At 33.3% G+C, this 12625-nt stretch overlaps 1 pseudogene; it reads left to right on the forward strand.

Annotated features, from left to right (window-relative positions):
• Window positions 1-10065: 10065 nt before the first annotated feature.
• Window positions 10066-11415, forward strand: LOC136276066 (uncharacterized; annotated as a pseudogene).
• Window positions 11416-12625: the final 1210 nt, after the last annotated feature.

The following is a 12625-nucleotide window of genomic DNA, read 5'->3' on the forward strand; positions in this document are numbered from 1 at the left end:
GGGGTGAAATTTAACATGTGGCGAAATAACGCGGTACCTTTTAATCTCGTTTGTTTTGTTAGCAAATTTTGTACGTATTTTTCTTCATTGAAATTTGGCATAATTGACGGGTAAAACTACTGCAATGTCTATTGTTATACATATACTAAGCATAGCCATCGTTTAAAAGCGTGCATAAAATTTGATATAAAATCGGACCAAGCAGCTTTAAGTTTATAGAAATATCTTAGGAGTTAAAAAATTTTTAGATTTTTTTTCTCTATTTTATATGAAAATAAATATTAAAACTATTATTGTGTTTAATCTTATATATTGTATACTGCTGATAACCACTCTGTCTCTCATTATCAATTTCATCTAAAATTCACAAGGATCCAAATGACACGGGCCGAAAAGATCAGGGGTAGATAAAAGAAAGCACCCATTCACGTTGTTTACAAAGTGAAAGTAGTTCACTAGTTGGTTTAAAATAACTTTTGTTTGTAGATGTACTTATCGCTCGATTAGGAAGTTTTGTTTCTACAAGATCAAACATTTGTGCATTGTCAATTTTCGATATGGATACAAAATAATCTATTTTGCAGGCTAGTACATTTCATAACCAAATTGAGTATGTAAGCCCAGCTATCGCATGTGTCTCGGTGCTAGTGTATTCATCCGCTGAAACCGAGACATATTGTTTTCAATAAAATGTGAACATTTTTAAAGACGGCAACCATTTCGAATCTGCAAACTTGTTTTGTTGACGTACAGTTCTGCTCGAAATTGAAGTATGTCATCTATTTTTCTTCAAACACATACGAAAACTTTGCACTCATTTGAGTTGATTGGCTCCTAAAAATGTAACTTCCGGACGTACGATCCCTAGATGGCTTTCGAGCTTCGCTCGACGCCATAAAAAGGGGGGTTCTCATGGACGCCTAGGTAATACATTCGAAGTGTTTTTCCGAGCTTGCCGGAAAGGCCCGAGAAATTGCGATTTGCGGTAGAGGCTGACACGATAAAAGAATTGTCCAGAATTGAGGGAGTTAGTGATTATTTTAAGAATGTTCACATGAGTTTTTAAACAAGATTTGTTTAGATTTTATCGGTTTCATGAACACAGTGCAAGGGTTTTATTTTTTTCAAAATGTGGCGAAGACCTATTTTTGGCGACTACTTAACATGTGTACATTTTTCTCCTCAATGTATGTCACTTTCCCACCCGTGTGTTTATTCGGTCAGTCTATGCTAAGTCAATCCGCTCCACGTGCGACCGAAAATCTCGTGTCGCGTCAGCGCACATAGCTCAGAATATTGCCCCCGGGCTGCAGATCAGCAATTATTGATAAATAATTGAGTAACATTTGGAAGGGTGCTTTCACTGCAGCGGTCAATTGTTAAACAATAAGTGTCTAAATATTCGATGCCAATCAACCTCACATTAATTCAATTCAATGTATTTCACTCAAACCGTCAACATGACGGTACATGAGGTACATATATATATAGATATTTACAAGTGTAGGTATAGAGTCAGAGGTACATGTACAGTACAAATTAGAGAGAGAAAAATTTGAGAAAAAAGTACAAATGTTCAAGGAGGACAGACTGATTCAAAAATTTCATTTATAAATAAACAAAGTTTTTTAAGTTTAAAAGTAGACAATAATTCACAAAATTTGAAAGTGTTTGGTCTTTCACAAAATCTAGGTTCCAAGAATTTTTGTCTAATACATGAAAGAGCATTACATTCTAATATAAAGTGCATTTCATCAGCTATTTGATTGTTATTACATAATGTGCAATATCTTTTATTTAGAGGAATGCCTAACCATCTACCAGTTTCTACAGGAAGTCGGTGATTCGACGTACGGAATTTAACAAGTATTTTTCGAAGTTTTGATGGTAGAATACTCAAATATTTTTCATATCCAAAAGTAAATTTGAAAATTTCATATATATGACCTTTTGAAGAATTTGCAATATCAGCCGACCATTTCTGCACAAACTGGTCTTTAAGCCTTTGCTTGACAGCATTTGTAATCCAATTAACATTAACAGTACATTGTTCATTCCAAATGTTTGAAAAACCACACTTATCAAAAATAGAATGTATACAATCAATCCATGGGTTTTTAGAAAAGTCATTATTACATTGACTCAATAATGTGCCTTCTGTGCCTGTTAACATAGATGTGTTTTTGCTTTTCTAAAAGACCCTGAACGTGAAAAAACAATTCCAAGGTATTTAAACTCTTTCACATTTTCAATTACTTCATTTCTAAAGTAAAATTCCCTTTTTAACATTGGACCTTTAGAAAATACCAATATTTTTGTCTTATTTATATTAACCGTTAACTTCCATTGCTCACAGTATAAATGAAACTCGTTCAGAGCATTTTGTAAATCATCAGGCGTTTCAGCAAGAATTACAGTTCATCCTCTAAAGGTTTGGTAACACTCTGTAACCCAATTATGTTTTTATCAATCAAGAACTTTTCTAAGTCATTAATATATAACGAAAATAAAAATGGCGACAAATTTTCACCTTGGCGTACTACAACATTACAGCTGAAAAATTCGGAAGATAAGCCATTCATACTGATTTTTGACTTAACTTCCATGTACATGTTTTTAATATAATTAAAACATTTCCCATTTATTCCATTTTTGATTTACTTGCTCCAAAGACCATTTCTCCAGACAGTGTCGAATGCCTGTTTAAAATCAACAAAAGCACAAAAAAGTGTTTTCTTCATTGACATAAGAGTATGGGATAAAAACTGTAGTGTTATTATATGGTCTAGAGTTGAATAATTTTTTCTAAAACCTGCCTGGCTTTCGCTGATAACGTCAATCTCTGATGCATATATCTCTAATCTATTGCTTAATATACAAGTAAAAAGTTTTCCTAAGCAACTTAATAATGTTATCGGCCTATAGTTCTCAGGATGTGTTGGGTCGCCTTTGTTTTTATATAAGGGTTTCACAATACCTACAAGCCATTCATCTGGAATAAAACCATTGTCAAAAATAATATTAAACAACTTGTTATATAAAGGTAGAAATAAAGAAACTGTTGCCGAAATGTGTTCATTAAGCACCTCATCATACCCAGCGGCTTTATTATTTTTGAGTTTCTTTACAGCTTCTAATATTTCTTCATCTCCTATGGTACTGTTAAGAATAGCATCAGACATTTCGATTTCAGCATTCGATAAAAAAAACCACTGTATTCTATATTGGGTTCATCGTCATTTTCACAATCATTCATACCTCTTAAGTAATCAAACATATTATTAATATCAACAGCACACTTATTCGATGATTTTGATGTATTTAAGATTTTCCAATATTCCCTGGAGTTTGTAGAGCGCAAGTTCTTAAGTTTTCTAGTTAAATCCGTTTTATAACCTTTGATGCATTTATCTATTGTGTGCTTGTATTTTTTACTCATTTCTTTAAGGTTGTCTTTGTTTTCAGATGACTGACATTTTTTATGAATACGTTTAGCAAAATGAAAGTTCTTCCTTGCTGCTCTACATTCTCCATTGAACCATGGTTTCTTGTTCATTGTATTTGTATTATCCGACGAAAAGTTTTTACTATATTTTAAAGCTGCTTGGTCCGATTTTTTTGTAATTACAGTATCAAATTTTTTTTCATACAAATCATTTATCTTAGAAAGTTATGGACTTTCTCCTATTTACACAAGCAGAATCAGTCTCCTTTCTAAGTTAGAAATATTCAAAGTAAATAAAAATAATTTCTCTTTGGGCAAACGAAAAAACAAACCAAAATGCATCACGCGAATGTTTAGGAAAGGAAACCGCATGGTTTCGTCCCCCGAACGATTGGGGTTATTCAACCCGTATGCTATGCATCAATTTAAAAGAAAGTCAACTTTAGAAATATTGGCTAACAAAACGTACACATGTATATTTGTAATTTGTCTGATCATTTCGACCTTTCTTTAAAGCGATGTCAAATTCCTAATACAACCATATTCGTCTCGTCGTCAGGGGTGAAATTTAACATGAGGCGAAATAACGCGGTACCTTTTAATGTCGTTTTGTTTTGTTAGCAAATTTTGTACGTATTTTTCTTCATTGAAATTTGACATAATTGACGGGTAAAACTACTGCAATGTCTATTATTATACATATACTAAGCATAGCCATCGTTTAAAAGCGTGCATAAAATTTGATATAAAATCGGACCAAGCAGCTTTAAACCAAATGTTATTCTAGCTGCTCTAGAAAAAACATCACATAATTCCCTGGTAATATTGGTAATATGGCCTTGGGTAATGTACTCGCCAAGCATTGACAATTCGTGTAATTTGTTATCAAAAGATATTACAGCTGATCTATCGATATTGTTACAAAAGTCGTCCGCTTTACCTGGACACCATAATTTCACACTTGTGTGATTTTCACCTATACAACTGTGGGTTGGTTCCTTATTAAAAGTGCGATATCGTAATCTGAGAATGTGGCTAAAAAATTAACCTGTTGAACACGCTAAACTTCTATAGTTGTGAACAGAATAAAATATATATTATCAGAGACATGAATAACTTAATAAGTTATGTATGTCCCTGGTTTTATAAGTTAACAGTTTTAAGTCAAAGATTAAATAAAATTTGTTCTCAGGATTGACTTGCAGACTATAATATAGCGACTTTTCTGCCTCCCAAAAATGTATGCACTTAATTGCGATAGATATTTGTTCTTGGGGATTTTACTTATTGCTATATGCACATTGATAAAAAAAAAATCATTGAAGTTGTGTAGTATGAGGTTGGCATGCAGATTAAGTGACCTAAAACTCAGCTGAATATTTTATTTTTAATCTAGCTTGTCAAAATAGGAGATTGTTAACTTGTAGTTTGTTAACTCTGAAAAAGTCTAGAACAGAAGAAATAAAGTCTTTATAGCTTTCGCTACATCTTCTTATTTATGTGTACGTACGCGTACATAAAGCTATTTTAGATTTTTTTTGTATAAAAAAGTGTTGTTTTTCCTAACCTTAAATTTAAATCTATAGAAATTCAATATCTACGTTTAACATCTCAAAAGCTTTGATAGCTTACCGCTTGGAAATCATTTAGTGATGCAAATTGACAAATGCCCATGAAAAGACATTATTGGACCCCAAGGGTTTCTTATCCTTTCCGACGATGGTGAGAAGAACTCAATTGTGCATACAAATCATACATTTACATGTATATTAATATGCAATATGATAGAAATAATTGAAAAATATATGTCTTTTTTGTGCCGCACAAAAACGGGCGAAAAGGATTTTTATACCCCACGAAAATAAATTGAGGGGGGGGGGGTAAATAAAAAACACCTTGTCCGTCCGTACGTAATGTCCGGTCTATATCTTTCTGATGGAGAAACATTGGAAGTGTTCTTACTTCATACAAATATTACTCATTACCTGACGAAGCGTCATGACCTAAACCCAAGGTCATTTGGACAAAGTAAAGGTCCTTGGCAGGAAAAGTGCAAAATTTGTTTCCGGTCCACTTTGGAACTTCTTACTTCACACAAAGATTGCTTATGACCTGAGGGTGTGTAATGATTTGTCCCTAAGTCATTTAAGGAGAAACATTGGGAGTTTCTATTTCATGTAAAGATTACTGATGACCGATGATGTGTCATGAACTTGACCCAGGGTCAGTTGCGCAAGTTCAAAGTCATATTAAACATGTGTCAATCTTGTATTAATGGAAATGAGTAAAAGCTAGAGTTTGACATAAAGATTACTTGCGACCTGTAAATATACCCTGCCTTGTCTGAATCACTAAAGAAAAGAACCATCCATTATTCTCTAATAGAGAAATACGTGAGTAATGACTTCTTTCTTAGCGGGGATATCATTTGTGAGCTTGCTAACATTACCTTTTAGATGGTCCAGTGGGAGCAATGCCCCCCTTTCTCTCAACCAAAATTTCCCTTAAGTTAACGCTTAGAAAATTGATTTTTAGGTCATTTCCCCCACCGCCACATCCACACTTTTATTAAAATTTAATTAATTATATACATGTACATAAATGATGTACTTTTTAAAGTTATCCTAAACTTGAAGTAAGTTAAACGAAGAACTTGCCTGGTATGAAAATAATACTTTGAAATTGAGTCTCGTTTTAGATTTCTTGAACTTGCTATTATCATATTGATAATCCAGTATTATTAAAAACCATTTCCCTTCTCCTTACACTCGCCAGGTTCTGATAGACCTGTATCAGTAACAGACTATTTCCACTTGACCTCCACATTTGCATACAATCTAAATAAACACCTACTTAGCAAAGATATGCCTTTATCTGTTTAATGAGTGGTGCAATACTCAATCTAGAGGTTACATAGAAAACAGGCATTTTTTTTTGTGTCTCCATTTGAATTTTAAGAGTTCCAATCAATTTTCTAAAGCTCTAATTGGTAAGAAGAAATGGTGACCTTTTATCAATACAGGGTCTGTCAGGCTCTGACAAGTGTCAGGAGAAGGAGGTGTTTTAATCAGACTGATGGACAATCCTTTCGCGACACGAAGTTGCGACGGAAGACCTACTCGTTGCCTTGCAACGAGCTCGAATCTAGTTTACAATTCTTATTGATAGTCATCAAGTTATCAAGAAAAGAAAGAAATACATGTATTATTGTCATAATACAGCTATATAATTAACATACATGAAATGGTTGAAAGTGCATAAAATAGTGAATTCTTGATATGTACATTATATGTATTTTACTCTCATGTTAATTAAAACATTTCTGACTCATTCTCTTCTATCTCATATTTGTCTGCCATCTCTTTAAGGAGAGGCGCCTGAAGGTTAACTAAACAGCAGCACAATTGAAATATTTTTGTTGTCAAATGTCTGTACTGAGAGGGAACATGTCTGTGAATATCATAGTTTTTAATTCTTTCGTTCGCTCTCTCTACGTGTATTCTACTACGTCCAATTTTATAACACAGTTTTGCCTCTTCTCTGGTAAAATGAGATTTACTTGACAGGAAAGGAGGGAAGTTCAATGATACCCCTGTAGGAAGTTTGTCATAAATATTAAATCCTTTATCCGCTAGAACAAGATCTGCCAACAGAGTTTAAAGGGGGATATTATTTTCAATATGTCTGTATGTGTATTTGTTGTCATGATTTTGTTTGGACATATATTTTCAGGCGATTGCAATGGATGGATTTCTACTCTTATTATTCAGTCTTAAAAATTTTTTGACATGCATTTGAACAATGTTTTTTAAAGAGTTTTAAATAATTGGCCTAAATTTACATTCTTCCACCATAATCAGATAATATCAATGTGTTTTATTTATTTAAAAAAAGGCAGTCAAAAATAGTTCTTCATTTAAAGATTGTATGATTCTTAGGTATATGGCTTCATAAGACAGGAATTTTAGGGGCTTCACCTGATGGGTTTGTACAAGGAACTTTCAAAGACAGTTTGAATGTGTACCATCAACAAGCTCAGTGTAGGATTTCACCTGATATAGTAGAAATCAAGTGCCCTTTCTCAGCAAAGGATATGACAGTTGCCGCTGCATGTACTACAATCAAGGATTTCTACATAGGTAAGTCTGAGATTCATGGTCATGTATACTGATGAACTCTTGTTGGTTTAACATGTAACATATTTTGAATATATATTATGAGTGTGTGTATGAAGTTTACTCTGCAATCTTTGATTTAATACCTTTATTTTACCAGAGATAGTTTGCACATTTTGAAAGAATATCAAATGAATAATACATGTTCTATCAAATTATAATTTTGTGGCATCTTATCTATTTATAATTTACTGTTTCAGTCACTGATAAAGATGGGAGTTTGACTCTGAAGAAAACGCATGACTACTGGCATCAGATTCAAGGACAACTTCATTTGTCAGGAACTCATTGCTGTGACCTTGTCATATGGACTCTAGTAGATTTGAAAATTGTCAGGATATTTAAAGATGACACATGGGCTCAAAACATTTCAACAATGTTAGATTTTTATTTTTCAAAATTCCTGCCATCTTTGTCGGAATGATCAATTGATGACATATACATGATATATGTACATGTGATATATATATTATATTGATTCACCTGTATTTATAAGTTACAGTAGTTTGTTTACAGTAAAACATATCATCATATGATCACAGTCAACACATTTTGCAGTATTGTAATACATGTATAATTTATTTTTATCATATAATGATTCTTTACTATAAAAAAAATTCAACCCTAACTACATGTAATTGCACAAACATCTGATAATGAGGTGAAATGGGCTGAAAATCAGAACATTAATCTTCTTTTTGTATATTTTCTTATACATCATAAACTATTTTGAAAGCTTTGGCATATAAAAACACAGACTAGTAGATCAAAATCTTTTTTACAATTCTTATTGATAGTCATCAAGTTATCAAGAAAAGAAAGAAATATTATTGTCATAATACATCTATATAATTAACATACCGGTACATGAAATGGTTGAAAGTGCATAAAATAATGAATTCTTGATATGTACATTATATGTATTTTACTGTATCACTCATGTTAATTGAAACATTCCTGACTCATTCTCTTCTATCTCATATTTGTCTGCTATCTCTTTAAGGAGAGGCGCCTGAAGGTTAACTAAACAGCAGCACAATTGAAATATTTTTGTTGTCAAATGTCTGTACTGAGAAGGAACATGTCTGAGAATTTCATAGTTTTTAATTCTTTCGTTCGCTCTCTCTACGTGTATTCTACTACGTCCAATTTTATAACACAGTTTTGCCTCTTCTCTGGTAAAATGAGATTTACTTGACAGGAAAGGAGGGATGTTCAATGATACTTGTAGGAAGTTTGTCATAAATATTAGATCATTATTAAAGTACTTTTGTATATCTTACTCAATTTACCCCTACTTTTCAAGCAAAACTTCACTGAGTTTTAAATCATTTTCATTTCCTTAAAGTTACACAGACAATTTTGTAAATTTAATTAACAATTTTGCGATATATGGTAATAGTTCGAGAAGCAAGAACAAAGTACTTTGGTAATAACATCAATTCATTGTTAATAACAATAATTCCTGTTAAATCTAAGCTTGAATTCAAATTTATCAAGTCCTTGTCTTGTAAATTCTTGTTTTTAAGTCAAATGCAACTGTGTTTAAGTACATGTAGTTGATTTCATTCAGTTTATCTTGTTTTTACAGACACGCCAAAGAAAGTACACCGAGTAACAAACTATAGAAGAAAACTTAAACTTGAACAGCCGGAAAAATATGAAGAATATTTGAAAAAGCAGAAGGAGAGATGCAAGAAAGGAAGAGACAACTTAAAAAAACAGCTATCAAAGAAAAAACCATCAAGAGAAGCTTTACAGAAAAAACAACACCAGCTTCAACAGCAGAGAAAGCGGCAAGCTAAATACATGGAAACAAGATTTTTAAACATTTCTGAAGAGAACCACGTGAAATCTAAGAAAGGTACAGTTGCCACAAGAAACAAGATGCAATCCAAAAGAGAGTACAACAGAGACAAACAAAGAATTTGCAGAAGTAAGATGACATCTCAGAAAAAGAATTCGATAAAGAAAAAAGACAGAAAGAAAACGTGCAAAGAGGCAGTCTGTAAGAAATAATATTGAAAGTCCAGAGTTAGAAAATAAACAAACATGTACAGTAGCAGTACAGACTTCAAATTTAGGTGAAACAAACCTTATTGACGAACTGCGAAAAACACCTAAAGGAAAATCTGCTATTATTGGTGCAGCAAGAAGCTTAGTACAAAAAGGATATTGCAAGAAATTTCTTGCTGGAAGATGCAAACTAAACAGAAGAGCTTTATCAGCAAGGTCGAAGTTACAAAAGAAAACACGCATTAATGTGAAAAAATACGGTCATTTTACATTAGAACAGATATCTCGAGAGTTGTTCCTCAACGTAGGTATGCTACCAAAGATGGCCCAGGACATTTACTGCTGATATCTGTGAAAGAAGCATATAACAAATACAAAAAGGAAAACGCACAGGAAATTGTATGTTTCAGTAGGTTTGCTTTTTTACGACCAAGAAATGTTCGATTACTAAATAAAACACACAGAGAGTATTGCATGTGTGGGTACTGCCTTAATGTTAGGAACAAGTTGTTGAGTTTAGAGCATGCCAAAAAGTCATCTGGCCCAAAAAGTGTTAATGAAGCCAACGTGTTAGAAACGCTTTTGTGCCCAAAACCATCCAGTCAGAAGTTCTTTGCTCCACAATGCATTGAAGGAAAATGTTCTAAATGCAGTGACTGTAGTAAAACCTTAGAAGAAAGATACAATGATATACCCGAAGACAAAGAGCTGACATGGAATCGATGGGAAAGATTTGAAGGCAAAGCAGTATTGGTAGCAAAAACTGGTAGAAAACAAGAGTTGATCCTTGAACTGGTAGAAACTGATATCTTGCATCCAGCACAAGGAACAACATTCTTTAAACATCTACACACAGCCCAGTGGCAGCAAACCCAATTCTCTCTAATAAAGGACAATCTGCCTGAGAATTGGATTCTTCAGGTGATGGATTTTGCTAAAAATAGAGGCATTAACTACCAAGAAGAAATCAAAGCAGCTTTCTTTGCAAATTCCCAAATAACAATGCATCCTATTGTAAACTATTATCAAAAGGGATCGAGATGGCCTGGTCAAAGATGTCTGTATTAGACTATCTGAGGATGCCATGACTACCATGCTGTAGACTTCTACAAATCCTTAGTGGATAATCACATCAAGGATCAGCTGAATGCAGCACCTTTGAAACAAGTTATTTTCTCTGATGGATGTTCTGCCCAGTACAAGTCCAAGGGACCTTTTGCAGACTTGTCTCTTAAAGAAATACAAATATCCAGAAATTGTTTTGGTTCTGAACATGGAAAAAAGTGCATGTGACGCTGAGATAGGTGTTTTGAATAGAGCTGTGGATCGAGCAATAATAGGGAAGAAAGTTGTTATTAATAACACAAAGATCTCTTTGAATTCAGTCAAGAAAAGTTGATTTTAGATGAACCTTACACAAAAAGGTACTTTTTCTATGTGAAAGCAGATGACATTTCGAGAAATCGACCAGAGACAAATGTCAAAACGATCCCAAATACAAGAAAACTGCACAATATTGAAAACACAACTGAACCATACTTGATCAAAGTAAGGAACCTATCTTGTTTTTGTGTTAACTGTGTGAAAGGAATATTTGAAAATTGCCTGAATTCTGATTATGTATCTGCTTACCAGTCAAAGAAGATTACTTTGTTGAAAATGAAACAAGATGCAAATAAAGGAAAAGAGACTGTAACAAACGAGAATAAAGAGCCAAGAAAGGAACACATAGAGACAATGTTGACAAAAAAAGCGAAACTGTTGATGCAAAGAAAGTAGTGCTGAAACGAATACCATAAATCAGTATTCGAATATTCGTGAGTACTATTCGATTCGTATTCGAATATTCGTAGACGTTATTGACAATGTATTAAGCATATATGATAGTTAGTATTACGAAGTGGGTGTATGTGTAGACTGCTTAAACATGTCAGTTCGAAGTTGACACTTAATGCATGAGTATCCATTGAATTGGGTGCGCATTTAATTTTTAAGCAAATAATAATATACTGATTTTTTAAAAAATTTCCATCAACTACAATCAAAAGATTTATTACTTCTTTAATAATATACTGCAGTCCTGACTCCTGTATGAGACCAATACGTAACTTCATAAGTCAGTCCAAGTATTTCCGCCATGTTTGATATAGTATTAAACCGAAAACTGATAACGCTCATAACTCCGGAAATGTTCTGTTTATTTAAAAAAACAAAACAAATTATATCGAGGTATCTTTTAAAAAAACTTTCGATGTACCTTTCGATATTAACTCTCCGTAGCTCACACTCGTTCAAACAGTTAAGCAATTTTTTTCTTCAGCGTCTGACATGAATTGAAAAATCTAGAATGTTTGTCTCCGTTCGATGTAAACCCTGCTTTTACTTTCAAGGTAAACAAGCATGGCGGAAGAGTCTATTACTGGGTTAAGTAATAGACTCTACCAAGCATGGCAGTCATAGATGGCTTTATTTTTACTTTCGTTCCGAGTAAAATGAAATAACACGATGCTGCATAGTTTACAGTGCTTGATATGGGTGTTTAACATGTGATCGAATATTCGAATGCTAAATATACATTGAATATTAGAAATTTACTATTCATTCGCAAATATTCGAACATTCGTTTCAGCACTAAAAGAAAGCAATTAAATGCTGATAAGGATGGTAAAGAAAACAGAGAAACAGAACTGGGAGACTGCAAGAAAACTAAGAAGACCCAAACGGAAATCAAAGCATCAAAGTTAAAAAGGAAAAGGTCTGGAAGGGTTGTCAAGAAAAAAGAAAAAAATCCAAAGGTTAGTTTATCTAATCAGGAAATCAGACGAGGTCCTCTGGAGGATGTGAAGGAGGGAAACAAAAAACAGATAAATGTGTGCAAGGACAGTGAAGGAGCATCTGAATTTCAGCGTATTTGTCTATAATGGCATGCCAGAGTTGTGAAGATCTAGAAATTGTAGCAGATCAATTACAGCTATCACCCATTTCAGAA

This window comes from Magallana gigas, chromosome 1 (genome assembly GCF_963853765.1).
Source record: "Magallana gigas chromosome 1, xbMagGiga1.1, whole genome shotgun sequence".
Taxonomy (NCBI): Eukaryota; Metazoa; Mollusca; class Bivalvia; order Ostreida; family Ostreidae; genus Magallana; species Magallana gigas.